Source organism: Oryzias melastigma, linkage group LG18 (genome assembly GCF_002922805.2).
Source record: "Oryzias melastigma strain HK-1 linkage group LG18, ASM292280v2, whole genome shotgun sequence".
NCBI classification, from domain to species: Eukaryota; Metazoa; Chordata; class Actinopteri; order Beloniformes; family Adrianichthyidae; genus Oryzias; species Oryzias melastigma.
The window spans coordinates 10,272,177-10,283,731 of NC_050529.1; the positions used below are offsets into that span (position 1 = coordinate 10,272,177).

Here is an 11,555-nt window from a genome sequence, read left to right on the forward strand (position 1 = left end):
AAAAAAAAAAAGAGCATCCATCCTGATGCCATGGTTACTCCAGCAGATGATTTCAGAAAAATCTGTCCCCCCACCATCTGTTCTTGTGGCTTTGCCAGTCAAGCTTGGAGTGTCATCAACAGAAATAAACATTGTGTTCTCTGCTCTCTATCTATCTCTCGTCTGGATGCATAGACTGAAAATTAAAATGTATTAAAAAAAAAAAAAAGTTAAAAAAAAATCTACAAAAAAAAAGGCTTGTAAAAAGATCATACAATTACCTCTGATTAGTTGTAAGCGTAAACTGTTTCTTTTTCTGAATGAACGGAGTGCTTTTTATTTTCTTACTTAGGTTACATTGTTGGAGAAAGAAGTCTGTACGAGAATCAGCTCTTTACTGACACAAGTTCCATTTGTTATAAATGAATTCTATTAAAAAAATGTCAGTGTTATGCATCGGCGTTTCACTTGTTTCCCTTCAGCTCACTTTGTCCCGGGAAGACTGATGAAGCTATTTTACCCCCTGCTGGTCTGGGTCCAACACATTATCCACAGCTCCCTCCTAAAAGGGGAAATTGAGCCTCATCGCATTTGAATAGATTTCCATTGCTGGGATTTTTTTTTTTTTTTTGTCGTTAATGTCAACCACAATGAATCATTGCTGGAACGTTTGACAGATGAAGTGCAATGTTTTGAAAGCTGCTGTGCTTTTTTTTAACTTAAATTTTGGTCCCACAGTGACACGTTAGTGTGTTTTCTGCTGCTGGAGTTTGATTATTTGAATATTTGTGCTTTTGTCTAATCTTCCCGTTTACTTTAAATTGACAAAAGTAGGTGAAAGCAAACATGGATCCATGACTTAAACCGAACCGATCGTACGCATACTCACTCCCAACTCGTCACATATGGACGTTTAATCCAGGATCCCTTAGTGTCACTTTTTGACGTTTTGGGTGTCCCCAACTCGTTTTGTGACATGCTGGCTGTTGTCATTAAATCATGGGTCCCCAACCCTCCAGACATGGAACTGGTTGGGTTGGGGACCCCTAATTAATGTTGGTGCTGGTTCGTGGCCCCAAGGTTGGGGACCTGTGATGAGTTGGGGACATTCAAAACATTAAAAAGTAAGGCAGAGGGAGCCCGAACCTTCCATATATGACGAGTTGGGAGTGAGAATGTGTTGGTAGACCGCAAGAAAAAAACAAAAATATATTTAAATTAACTAGTTTTTCTGCCTCTTAATTTTCCGAACGTACAGTGTCCGACTCCTGACCGCAGATGTAGCTGCTAATGTGTCCTATAGTTTCTTAACTACCAGTCACTCAAAATGAACTTTGAACAGAACACACACAGAAAAATGTTGTTATGCACTCTGTGGCGCTATTGACATGACGACACAAATACACGAGTCCAATTCAACAAGCTATAGCAAGAAAAATGACTTTTTAGCATGTTGTAATCTTACATATTTATATAAATGAATTCAAAAATGCTTTAAAATCTGCTTTTCTGTATGTAAGTGCATAAAAATGAAAGTTAAATAGTAAATTTTGGTCAATTCAAAAGTAGATTACATGCTAAAAAAGTGCGGGCATCCCTAACTTATTGTAATTTTCACACCAATAAATGGTATTTCTTAGAATTTACAAGACACACTGAACTATAAAGTGCACAAAAGAGTCAGAAATAAGTCTGTCAGTCAAATAAGAACTACATTTACAGAACTTATTTGTAAGATGCTACAAGTTAGCCACATTGGAAGCATTAGCTGCGTTAGCGTACTCACATACCGGTAACTCCCACCCGTGTTTGCAAGACGTTAAAAAAACTAAAACAGACCGATACCACTAAAACCAATGCTAGTACTACCACACCGAGTCTCAACCTTGTTGCAAACGCAAAAAAAGAAATAGCCTAACATGTAAGCATTTTCACAAAAACATCCTACCAAATATAGACAGAGTCCTATGTATCAAAACCAGAATTAATCCACGTATAAGGAGCTCTGGATTATAGGGAACACTGTCATTTCTTCAAAACAAATTAAAGTGGTATTTTGATTTATTCACACATTCCTCTCAATCCACCCAAATGAACAGATCCTCACATTGTGATGTCACTAAGTGGGGGACAGCCTCTTCCAGCACCGCTTCCAGGCTAACACAAACACTCAATTTCTCAGCTGAGCAAATGCCGATCGGCTTAACGCCATCATTTCATATGCACAATGTGCACACCCATCTTTGCACAAGTTCAGATGTTGTTTGTTTTCGAGGCTAGCTCTAGGATGATGTCAGAAAATGGGTGGCGCCCACAATGAGTGTAAGGCGGAGCCTCAGAGATTGATGCGTCTACTTCTGGGTAGGAAAAGAGTTCGCGAAAATAACTAATTTAATAAGAAATTGTTTTTTGGTGTGGCAAAGGTTATATGTTATCATATATATGGATAAGTTTATACTTAAGAACAGCACGACATATGTCCTTTAAGGCTTTTATGTGTGCTAAATCTAAGTTTTCTTGACTAAATGCTTTAACCATAAAGGACACAAATTTTAAATCTATGATGTTACCAACAAAAAAAAAGAATTCTTTATAAGACTGGCCGTATAATATATAAAAGTAATATATAAAAGGTAAATAAAAGATAAAGTGCTTAAATTAAATCCTATCTAACATAAATAAATCTTAGTAAGAGGAGATTTTCTTTTTTTTTGTAATCCTTCCTAAACCTTAATTACAAAATATATCTGCTGCAATAAGCTAGCTATTAGCGTTAGCTCGCTGCCTTCACAACAAAACGCTTCAACAATGATTTTCTTTAAATCTCCGCCCTCCTGAATTTAATAAGAAAGAACAAGCACTCGTCTCAAACAGAAAATGTCAGAGCAGATATAATGTGTCAAAAAAAGAAAGGCGCACGGCAGGAAGTCAGCGGATGATGTGCGGTGGTGATTCCTCGGTGAGTGGCACGTTGTTTTGCTGTCGAATGTTTCTGCAATCACATCTGGAATTGAACACGGACGGTAAGAATGTATTGTTATCCTGCTGAACGATGATGTTTCCATCTGTGCTGAAACAGTCTCTGTTTACATCTTTTCATCAGAGATCCACTAATACAACATTAGAAACAAGACTCCGACATGAGGAAGTGATGGAGACAAACAGCTCGGAATGCTAGCTTGTTAGAAAACTTAGCATTCATATTTGGGCGTTTTCTCACTACACTGAAAAAAGTGAAATGTTGGACCAACTCACAAAAGTTCTGTTTTTTTTACATTTAAAAATTGTCATTTTTATCAAATCAAAAATTTGAGGTGAGTAAACTATCTACTGAAAAATTAGTTTTGATGAAAACTAATAATTTAAATGTAACCAGGTACAAAACTTTAGTGAACTGATCCAACGTTTCACTTTGTTCGGTCTATCTGAGTTTAATTCAAATAATAATTTTTGTTTCTTTACAACCTCATTAAGTGAAAATTTCCCTCCTGTCAAAAACGAAAAATGAATTGTTGACATGGTAAATGACTCCGCCCCCCTCTCCCCAGAAAACGATGACATCACAGTGGGCCAATAATCTCTTATGTGGATCCAAATAAATATTTCAAAATCCACTGACTAAACCAAAAACACTCGTGTCTAGGATATCAGAAGGAAGTTGAAAGATTATTTTTGGATGGCCACATGACCGGCCATATCGTGGCGATTCGAACCTTTCCCTACAGAATTGTTCAAACAGTCACACACAACATAGTTAAGTCTATGACTATAACAATTTTTTTTTTTTACCTTTGACCTCAGAAATAGGAATAGAAAAAGTCTTCTTTAGTACCAGCTGAAAATTTGAACTCCTGTGGATTTCAATCTATTTCCTCGAAGCCACTTAGTAAAAAATGTTGGTTTTAAAGTTTGCAGATCTTGAAAGGTGTCAGCGTGGCGAGCTTGCAAAAGTGCTGTTCCTTTATTACTCTTATAATTTTTACCGGAGTATTGTGAAAATGTATGAAAATATAAACTCTGGCTCAAGCTGAATGAAAGGATATGGCATACAATTTTAACATATTATGAATGTGGGCATGGTTAACAAAAAACCTCAGTTACCATGGAAATCCTAAAATATACTTTAGCAGATTCTTGTAAAAGTTACATAAAACTGTTCGTCGTCCTTTGATGACCAAAAAATAGAATGGTTGCTATGGAGGTAAAACAAACAAACGCTGCCATTTTGAAAAAGAAAAAAGTGTTTTTTTTATGATTTAGTCATGTGCAGCTTTGACCAGATGGGTTGGGTGAGGGGCATGTAGCAGCCTCAGCCAGTGGGGGAGGGGTCCAAATTCTTCTCCCTCTCCCTACATTTGTAGGGACATTTGGAGTGATAGGGGTGTCAAAAATAGTTCTTTTAAGGGCTAACCATTCCAGAAGAGGGATCTGCTTCTCTCCGCCTGGAGGGTTAGTTCTTAAAGGAACTATCCCTCCACCAAAGGGCGTTCCGCATCGCAACGCGGAGGTAAAGCACATTTCTTCATGTGTGTGTGCTCTGAAGCACATCCGTTTTTTTTTCAATGTAAGTAATGAGTTTTTGCTATAGCATAACTTTTTAAAGTTATAAAACCGATGTTTTCAGGTATTTCCAAGTGCTAGCAGCTATGCGCTAATATAGCTAACCGGCGACTATTGATGACATCATCGAGGGGGAGTGACATTTTGACTTTGTGTATTGACAAATTTGAAGATGCTATTTTTCCATAATTCTCCGTATGGAAGTCTAAAGTTGGGAGAAGCCGTAGGGGAAGAATCCGGATTCGGCCAACGAAAAACCGGAAAAGGTAAGTACACATCCCTGTTAGGATGATGACATTTGTCCATAATTTCTGCCGCCTTTTTTAAGTTTTAGTTTAGTTGTTTTCTGAAACATTATGCTGTTTTTTGAATATTTGTTTTTCTTTTTTAATTGCTATGATGTTTAAAATGTTTTTGCATAGTGATGTGTTGATTTGAACTTCAGGGCCACCGTAGTTTTGGAATCTCAAAAATGAAAAGACCCATCAGTTGAAATCCTTCTTTATTTTTTCATTTAGCCACTTAACGTCTCTCTACTTTTAGCGTCAAATTGCCTCAGACTCCTCGGCGCTTTGTTTCTAACGTGCTAAATTGTTGAAACGTGTCCAAACGGAAGCCAGGGAGCTGTGGGCCTTTGTTGTCAAGAGTTCAGACAGGATTTACAGAAGGAAATATTCCTTTCTTTTAATATCTCATTTCTGAAAGAAAAGAGGAAATCCTTTGTTCCCACATTAACAGCCTCACAACTCTCTTCAAAGAATTTAATTATATTAACACTCTGCATGGGCTCCGGACGCCCTGCTCCTTTATGGATAAACAAACACCTGTTAGCACTTCATCAATTCAAGCATTTTGTCCCTCATTTTTACTCTAATTTCCTCTTAGAGGACACTTTAGCTATTTGTTTTCTTTATTGCTTCCTTTTTAGTCAGCCATTTCCATATTAACATAGCTCTGAATTTGCTCACTGGTCTAATTAAATGCGATGTTGCAGGTGCATGTTAAGTGCAAACCCACAGGGGGAAAAATTGTGTTGGAACAAACAGACAAAAAGCTTCAGATCTTCAAGAATCTCGTTTTTTTATTTTTATTTTATTTTTTTACCGTCTAGCAAATAGATTACAGAACGCTTTCAAGAGATTTTCTTTTAAAGTATTCGACCATGTCTGCTGCAAAATTACTGGCAAGAGGAAAAACCGTGAAGCTGACTGGACGGTTTGTTCAGGAATTTAGAACTTTTTCCTGTGTTTATTTTGACTCTCAATCGTCTTTTTTAAAAATATTCAGCCTAAACTCTTCGCGGTGCCTAACTCTAATCCTTGAGATCTACCACTATAATGTTAACTAATCAGGGGAGAGATGAAAAACATGGTGGAGGAAGACCAGGATCAGCTCTACTATGCAAAGTAACACAATCGATGCACAGATTCCAAAGAAAAAACACAATTTTTTAGACTATGATAAAGTATTTTCATGAAATAAAACATATTCAGACATAAGTACTCTTGGTTTAACTGGATGAAGTATTGAGTAGCTTGAATCAGTTTAATTCATAATTTATTGTAGTGTTAAATAATATTTAACGATTTAAATTAACATATTTGAGAGCTACAGAATTAGAATAAAATGGCATATAAATATTTACATATTTAAGGAAGCGGGGCAAAAGTTTAACATCATTTACACTTTATAATAAAGAGAAAATGTAGTTCTTTACATTGTAAAAGTGAAACATTGGATCAATTCACAAAAGTGCTGTCATTTGTTACATTTAGAAATATACATTTTAGTCAAATTAAAACTAAGTTGAGTAAACCCTCAACTCAAAATTTTTATTTGTAATTATTTTAATTGTAAGAAGTTTCAGAAATTTTGTTTGATTAAATGTTTCCCTTTTTTCACTGTAGGTTTATATTTTTCACAATTTACCATGCAGAGTTGTTAGCATCACTTAGCAAAATGTAGTATTTTTGAAGTTTATTTTATTAAGAGGAAGTAAAAAAATATACACTACTTCAATTTGTAGAGGTATACTAACTAAAGAAAATTATTTATTTAGACTATATTGGCACATTTATTAATTAGCAAAATTCTCCAGGTTCTTTCTTTAGGTACAATTAGGTACAATTAGGTACAATTCCATAATTGAGTGCACTACAAAATTTCCCAGAAGTCTTTGCAAAAAACTAGCTAATACACTGGCAAATATAGACCACAATGTATTGTGATCAAAAAATTTTTGCAAGCAAAAAATGTGTTTAAAACAACTTTTTCTCTACAGAACAACTAAAGAAAAGTAGTGAGCATGGTGTGCAAATTGCTTTCAAAATCCACTGCACTAGATAGTCCAGCACTATATAGTTTTTTAGTAGTTAGCGAGGGAATTCAGACATAGCCAAAAACTTATTTAAATAAATTACTTACATTTAAGTGTAAAGTTCAGTGCGTCAAAGCACATCCACATGAAGAAACCAGTTCTGTAAACTTAAATAGAGCATTTTTTTTTGCTAGGAGATCCGTGGTTATTATTAAAAATATATATGTTTTTATTCATGTTTATATTCAAGTATTTTTTTTTCTATTTCAGTTTTTAAAATATTTAATCTTTGGTTTACTTTCACTGCTTTTATACATTGCTGTCAGAGCAAAATCTCAAGGTGTAAAAATCTTTATAGGTGACTGTTTTGTGTTAACAAGATGCTAAACTAAACCGTGATTGCCCATAAACAGTTACATTGTTCTTTTCTAAACCCTTTAACACCTGAATTTAGTTACAGCTATAAAAGACATTTTTTTACTAATTTTTTTGCTGTCATATAGATGCTAAATTCAGATAAGTTTGGAGCAGATAAACTTTGATGCATATGTGCATCAATAGAGGTCAAAAGGTTAAATATTTATCTTGCAAATCAATAAAATCAATAAAAGTTTTATAAATAACACTTTTTGCGTCAGAATTTTGGCTGATAACCTACTGTTAATATGGTTAAAAAAATCTATGAATTTCTCTATTTATGTGTAGACCACATGCAAAAGAGGCTTTAGCTGCTGGGACTCCATTTAAATGGGCATTTAAATTATTAATCTAATGACACCAAGTAATACAAACTAACATTCCAAAATTGTTTTTACACAGTTATGAGCTGTAAAGTTCCAAATATTTTTTTTCCATTAGATTTTGTCATTGGTCAATTTAATATAAAGTAAATGCATATGTATATAATTTAAATAAGTACTGTACTTGTATTTTTGCTAACATATTAACTGGAGCTCTTCAGGAAAAAAAGCCTCTAATTAAACAAAGACTGAGTCTCCAGGATTCTTGGCTCGGCTGAATTAAAAGCACAAGTGAAGCATCTGAGCGCAGCAAATGAATCTGACAGCTTTGGGTGTGAACAGAACAACCCAGAGGTCTTTTGCCAGCAGAAGGAAGGAAGGAAGGAAGGACAGACTGCATAACCTGCAGCAGGCAGAGGAGGAAGATCCTCAATCAAGAAGCCTCCCTGTTCAGCGATGACAAACCCCGATAATACCCGACACCACTGCCAACGCCGTTTTCATGCGGCGTGCGCATCACATTAGAGCTACTTCAGAGGCAGGAAGGAGCTTTGACCTTTAGCTCGACTGGGGCATAAATGAAAAGAGAAGAGTTTGCTGTCAAATTACACACTAGTTTGTCCTCGGAGTGCAAATTCTTTACAAATACAATGATGCAAAGTCCAAGAAGCGATAGGAGGCAGACGAGTGGAGCGACAGAGGTGGTGAAAGAGGAACTGTGCCAGCGCTTGCCGCAGTGTTTAAACCTTTGAAGGGTAATTTCTCTGGTTCAGCATCCTGCCAATATGCCTATGATCCCAACCTCTGCAGGCCAGCCATCTGCTTCCGCTCCCTTCTCTGCTCACAGTACAGATTTCTCAGTGGCCTCGCTCGGGAATGCATTAGGACACCTCCAGAAAGTAAAGTCCGACTGGGAGGCATGGGAGGGATTTGACTCAACACAAAACAATTCTTAGTTTTGTCCAATTTCTGAGTCATTTTACATTTCACTTGAAACTTTTTATGCTACGTTCAGACCAACCATGTGACATGCATTTTTAAACGTGGGTTTAGCTTATGCTGTTCACACTGAGCAAACAGGGAGGGACTACTTCTGTATGTCCAACCCCTAAAGTTAGAAGAGGCTTTATGCATAATTTCACAATTGATTCCTCCTCTATAAACAATTTTCAAACACGTGGCATTTCTGTAAGAAAAAAGAGACCACCAAATTCGAGTCCCTGATTGGTCAAAGTTTGGTCTAGTCCAGAGATCAGCAACCTGTGGCTCCAGAGCCACATGTGGCTCTTCTATCCCTCCATGGTGGCTCTCTGGATGAAGAAAAATAAAATAGTAGTAATTTTCAATAAATTTAGAGTTTAGATTCTTTTTTAGCAACATGCTAACATTTTTTTGCTAGTTTGTGTTCTAGTGGGGTTTCTAGGCTAATTTAAAATTTAGCTTAAATTTCAGCAACAGGCTAACATTTTTGACCATTTAGTTTAGTGAGGAATTTAACACTAATTTGGAGTTTAGCTAAGATTTTAGCAAAACTCTGACGTTTTCAGCTATTTGTTATCCACTTAAGGTTTTTTGGGTGATAATTTAGAATTTAGCTTCTATTTTAGCATGCTAACGTTTTTCCCTAATTTAGTTTACTAGGAAATTTTAGGCCATTTTGGATTTCAGCTAGTAATTGAGCAACAAGCTAGTCTCTTTTTTGGCTAATTTGACTTCTAATGAGGTTTTTAATGCTAATTTGGAGTTTAGATAATATTTTAGCTAATATGCTAACATTTTTGGCTAATTTGTTATCCACTGGGGTTTTTAGGCTAATTTAGAGTTTAGCTTTTATTTTAGCAACGAGCTAACATTTATGGCTGATTAATTTACTGAATAATTTTATGCTAACTTGGAGTTCAGCTAGTAATTAAGCAACAAGCTAGCTTTTTCTGTAATTTGGCCACTACTAAAGGTGAAAGGTAAAAACGTTAAAAAAAAAATCAAATTTTGAGACATGCTAGTTTCTTTTTATATTTTTTGCTTTTGTTTGTACCAAAAATAATTTACATAATTTACGTTTATTAAAAAAAACAAAAAACAAAAAAACAATAAATAGAGTCATGAAGGCAAATTTAAATTTCTTAAAGGCTAAAGTAAGTTCATACGGTTCCTTCTAGGCTTTGATCAGTAGATAATGGGCCCAAATGGTCCTTGTACTGTTAAAGGTTGCTCACATCTGGTCTAATATAACTTTCAACGCACGTTCAATGCCTGTGCATCTTGTACGTAGTACGCAGTTGTTAAAACTTGCACAGCAATGTGAGAGCGGAAGCACGTTTATGCACGTTTATGTCACAAATACAACTGCCACAGCACCATGGAAATGGATCGTCACCCTTCAAGATTTCATACCACTGCCCCATTTTTTCTAAAATCGTTGTCATGAATATAGATGGCATCTGTCAGGCGTGCAGAACGGCCTGATTTCTACATACCACCAGAGTATCAGGCGGCTTTTGGCACGATGGCCGCCGTCCAGAGACATTTAGACGTCGTCCACGTGTTTTAAATGTGGACATTACTTTACAGTTTGTTCCAAATTACTATGAAAATGTAATTTACGTGTCAAAAAGACCAAATTCTGTGTTTTTTCAATCAAACTAATGCATGATATTGTGTTTCGGAGCTCTGAAATCAGTCTCAGACACCTGTGAGGAGAGCTCAATTAAAGGAAAAACTACTAAAGAAGAATGTTCCACATTATTAAGCAGACCAACATTTTCAAGAAAGATGGGAAAGAAAATGGATCTTCCTACTTCTGAAAAGCATGAAATAGTTGAATGACTTGAACAAAAAGCTTGGACATTTCACGAAAACTATTAGATTTAAGGCTGATTCAGAGCACACACTGGTTCATGCAGATAAAGAAAAAAAGGAGGAAGATTTCTGCCAGACAAGTTCATCAGATTAAGAGAGCAGCTGCTAAAATAACTTCAAAAAGCAACAAAAATGTATTTGAAGCGTCTGGAGTTCCACCAACATCAAGGTGTCGGATCCTCCAGAGAAGAAGAACCGTGCTTTTCCGTCTTATCCAACTGTCTTAGCAAATGTTGTGGAACTCTAATAGTCATGTTTGTTTTTGATAAAAATGCTGCTATCTTTAGGTGGTTTGTTCAATAATATATACACTAATATTTGAGTTTTTTTACTGACAAAAGAAAAATCTTCCGTCTACAAGCGCATTGAAACCATTTGGAAATCCACAGCACACATCAATTACCTTGTCAACCCTGAATGAAAACCAATGAGAAATATAATTTACAAGTTCCCAACAGGTTCTTTTTTTGTTGCAACCTGCAGCAATAATACTTCCTCAGGTCGCTGCCCAGCTGCAGTCGGCCATTTGACTGCGGGGAGAGCGCTAAGGGTATTTTTCTGTGATCTCGGAGGACACATTGTCAATTATTCTAGGTATGGCCCTGTGGACGACTTCATTCCCTAATCAAAATAAATGGCCAGAGCAGCAGAAAGTGAGCGGAGTTAAGCCCTCAATATTCCAGCGAGACAGAAAGGGGGGGTTTCGGGGCCACAAACAAATCCATTACCACGAGGTAAATAGGACACATCAGCACTTTTGGGCAATTTGAATGGTTGGAGCCCCGTGAGCACCCCGGAACAGTACGCTTCTATTTTAGATGTCGGGGCTGATAGCACCAGTTCCTTATTCTTTCTTACGCAATCAGTCTTCTTTAATTCATTCTGATAATAGAACAAAGAAAAGTTTTTCTGTATTGATATGTGACGATATGGTGAGAACATTCAGCTTCATGTGCAATACAAACAAGAGCGGAAGTGGACGTTAAAATCCTAGTGTGATCCGTTTGGGTACTGCAGGTTTTTAGGGTGTTTCATGGAGTTCCCTTGAGACTCGTACAACCACTTTAAGGGATGTCATCAAAATGGAGCACGCCATTGTT

At 36.3% G+C, this 11,555-nt stretch overlaps 1 protein-coding gene across 44 annotated transcripts in view; it reads left to right on the forward strand.

Annotated features, from left to right (window-relative positions):
• Positions 1–435, forward strand: part of LOC112155773 (protein tyrosine phosphatase receptor type D) — a 454,394-nt gene extending 453,959 nt beyond the window's left edge. For all 44 annotated transcript variants that reach the window (XM_024287656.2, XM_024287657.2, XM_024287659.2 and 41 more), the window contains one exon: positions 1–435. This exon is cut by the window's left edge and continues 2,055 nt beyond it. The gene's annotated coding sequence lies outside the window, so the exon portion shown is untranslated.
• The last annotated feature ends 11,120 nt before the right edge of the window (positions 436–11,555 follow it).